General features: G+C 39.1%; 1 pseudogene; it reads left to right on the top strand.

Annotated features, from left to right (window-relative positions):
* Positions 1-1,353: 1,353 nt before the first annotated feature.
* LOC133767634 (small ribosomal subunit protein eS10-like) lies at positions 1,354-1,822 on the top strand (annotated as a pseudogene).
* The last annotated feature ends 2,323 nt before the right edge of the window (positions 1,823-4,145 follow it).

The raw sequence follows: 4,145 nt of genomic DNA, 5'->3' as shown, positions 1-4,145 counted from the left end.
ACTGTTCACAGTACAAATAATGAGCTCTATCTATCACCTCCTTTGAAGTAAAATTATACTTATCATGGCAGGTGTTTGGCCTAGCAGTTAAGATGCCCACCCCCATACCAGAGTACCTGGGTTTGATACTCTTCTCCAGTTCCTGACTCCAGCTTCCTGTTAAAGCAGGCCCTGGGAGACAGTGATGATGGCTCAAGTAATTGGTTTCCTGCTACCCACATGGGAGACTTGGATTGAGTTCTCAATTCCCAGCTTCAGTCTTGCTCAACCACTACCCATTGTGGGCACCTTGCAAATGAACCACTGGATGGGAGCTTGCTCTCTCTCTCTCTCCCCCTCTTCCCCAGATAAATAAATAATTTTTAATACTATGCTTTTCCTTCGAGGCTGGTAATTCTTTTTTTCATACCCCACTCAAACTTTATCACTTCTTTCTTAACATTATTATAACATATTTATATTTCATTTTGAAATGTACATTACCTTGATGTTTTATCTCACTCCCAACCTATACTACAAGTTTCCCAAAGGTAGATATCACATCTATTTTTGTGTGTGTGTCACACAATATATATCAGATTTCCTTGAACATAAAGATAATTCAATAAATTCTTACTGAATTACTTTGTTTTGTTCTTTATACAAAGATCTTGCTGATTTCCAGAAATACACAGCTGTCATAGTACAATGAAAAAAAATCACTCAGAGGCAAAACAATCTGTTTATTGACAATAATGATATTTCCAGGGAATTTATTGGAACAACTAAGATTCCCAGCAATATTCCACATGTTCTAGAATAAATTCCATGGATAATAAATTGCATCTCACTGACTCAGAACCTATAAATATTTTTCAAGTAATATCGACCAGGATGTTGAATTCCAAACAACTTTTGAAAACCACTAATCATTCACATTCCTCCCCAAATGTCACACAGTGTAAAACTGATGGATCTTTTGTGACCTGATGACATTTGTCTCCATTCCTGAAGATATTATAATGGAAATGTGGTCTTCTATCCTCCTGCTACAGTTGGTAGAAATCCACTAGATACTTTTTAAAAATATTTTGGGAACACACAGTCATGCAAACCAATGTCTGCCTGTCCCAGCAGGGGATAGTAAAAGACTTTACAAACACCAGATGGGATTTAACAGTGTTAGTAAAACATAAAATGCTCCAAGAGTGCTAAGTCACTTTGCGAACAACTCAAAGCAAATATATTTGATTTCCATTATACATATTTTTCTTTCTTAAGAAATTCTAAAATTTTCCAATAAAAGTTGTGTCACCATTCTCTGACATTTAATTTCCTTTAGTATTAAACCATAGGAACCCTACAGCCAGTGCGATGCTGATGCCCAAGAAGAGTCGATTGCCATTTATGAACTCCTCTTTAAGAAGGAGGTGATGGCAGCCAAAAAGGATGTCCACATGCCTAAGCACCCAGAGCTGGCAGACAAGAATGTGCCCAACCTCCATGTCATGAAGGCTGTGCAGTCGCTCCAGCCTTGAGGCTACATGAAGGAACAGTTCACCTGGAGACACTTTTACCGGTACCTTACCAACGAGGGCATCCAGTATCTCTGGGACTACCTCCACTTGCCCCCCAGAGATCGTGCCTGCCACCCTGCGCCATAGCCGACCTAAGATTCGCAGGCCTTAGCCCAAGGTCTGGAGGGGGAGTGGCCAACAGAGATACTTATAGACTGTGCTGTACCCCTGGTGCCGACAAGAAAGCCGAGGCTGGAGCTGGGTCAGCAATTGGATTCCAGTTTAGAGGCAGATTTGGTCATGAATGTGGTCAGTCACCCCAGTAAAGTTGAAAGGGATTATTTAGTGTTAAGTAAGCTTGTAGACAGAAAAACGTAGATTATTATTTGTAACTATCTGATCAACTTCCTAATTTTACCACAAGTCTAGGACATATCAAATTCTAAATAAGCATTCATGTGAATTTCAAGCTGCTTTACCAGAAATTGAAAGCAGAAATATTTCTATCAATATGACTTTATTTTTATCACAATTAACTTTAATCTTGCAACTATGCAGGTGTTAACATTTTGATAAACATTTTATACAACAGTAATTGATAATCAATAAAATGTGAACTTGAAATACATTAATATTCAATTTTAAAAGTTGATTTTCTTGGCTGTCGCCATGGCTCACTTGGCTAATCCTCCGCCTGCGATGCCGGCACCTCAGGTTCTAGTCCTGGCTGCTCCTTTTCCAGTCCTGCTCTCTGCTGGGGCCCAGGAAGGCAGTGGAGGATGGCCCAAGTGCTTGGGCCCTGCACCCGCATGGAAGACCAGGAGGAAGCACCTGGCTCCTGGCTTCAGATCGGCGCAGCGCACTGGCCGTAGTAACCATTTAGGGGGTGAACCAATGGAAAAGGAAGACCTTTCTCTCTGTCTCTCTCTCACACACTGTCTAACTCTGCCTGTCAAAAAAAAAAAAAAAAGTTGATTTTCTTGTGATCTTTTGGGAATGTAAGATTGTGATCAAAAAACAAATTCAATTTTCTATTCAAGTTGAGAAGAAACACAGATACACCTTCCCTCAAAAATATGTCATGCAGCTAGATTTCATTGTATGTTTCATTCAAGTAACAAACTCTCAGGTTTGGGGGAAAAAAGGGAAAAGGTATCTACAATTTTTTTTATTATTGTTTACTTAGATTAACATTGGAAAATACTTTGCTTTGCCAGAATACATGCCAAATCTCAGTCAATGATTGCAATACAGAAGACAGCCTTTGAATGTCAACTGAGATGAAATTTTAGTGGCATTTAATGTATTAAGGACATAATCCTCGAACAGTAAGACAAATGAACAAAAAATGTATTTGTGTGTTTCATTCATGTCCATGAGCAGAGATGTGCCTATTCCATTCTTTGAACCAAATCATTCATCTCAGACAAGGGTACAATTTAGAGCAAGAGGCTATAACAGAAATTCAAGCAGCAGGGAGCAAATATCGGTTAGCTTACATGATGACAGGCCCAAAACCAGAGAAGTCAAGGTCATGGGTTTGCTCAAATGTAGAATCAAGAAATAGTGTCCTTCATAGTATCTTTAATATCAAAGAGAGTGCACGTTACAAGAATCAATTCTAATTATGTCACTCTCCCACTTAAACTCTTCCATGGTTCCCCTCTGACCTCAGGAGAAAGTCCAAACTCCCTGGAAAGTCATGCAAAATCCTTCAAAAGCTTAACTTGCTGCATTCTCTATCTCATCCCCCTCTCTCTTCACAGCTATTCAGCAGTAGGCAATTCCCCAGGAACATACTACTCCTTCAACTTGGAACACTATTCCATCACTTCCTCCTGACTTACTCTCACCTGTAACCCAAGCTTCCAATAATAGGTAGGTCCTCCAGGAAATCCTGCATTCCCAAAGTTCTGAGAGAACAGAAGGTATTCATGTGACCTGATCCCAGTACCCAACAGCACATCTCATTGTGGTTACTATATTCAGCATAGTTTGCCTCTGCTACCAGCCTTTTATTTAATTTTCTCAAAACCCAATGAAGTAGGCCTCATACTATTTTACAGATTAAGGAACCAAGACGCAGAAAAAAGATTTACATGAGGCCATACAGTAAATTAGTGGTAGAAGAAGAAATAAACCCTTTTACCTTTCTGTATATTTCACACTATGCAGCCATCTAGACTGGAGGAATTAATCCTAACCGTTATGAACTGATATTATATCAAATGAGATTACACACATACACACCCTTATCACAGGACCTATGCCAATTACCATATGCTCAATAAATATTAACCATCAACATCATCATTATTAGCATTAGCACTAACATCCTTACAGCTTGGTCAGACTTCATCTCTTTCAAGACCAAACTCCAGGAAGCATGCCAAACACAAAACCTTTCTGAACAAGGAAATCAATGACAGGTGATAGTTTTAGCAAACTATTTCCCCTCCTCTTTTCCCGGAAATATTTAATACCAACTTTTATTAAGTTTCCAAAACAGACAAGATGAGATTACTCCCAAATTCCTCTTCACTTCCATCCTTGATTATTGAGGGCTCCACTAGAAAATCTTCAAACAGTGTACATGCTTTGCATCTTTGACATCATTATTCTATCACTGTTTTACCATGATATCCACCT

This window comes from Lepus europaeus, chromosome 10 (assembly GCF_033115175.1).
Source record: "Lepus europaeus isolate LE1 chromosome 10, mLepTim1.pri, whole genome shotgun sequence".
Lineage (NCBI taxonomy): Eukaryota > Metazoa > Chordata > Mammalia > Lagomorpha > Leporidae > Lepus > Lepus europaeus.
This window is presented reverse-complemented; position numbering and strand designations above follow the sequence as displayed.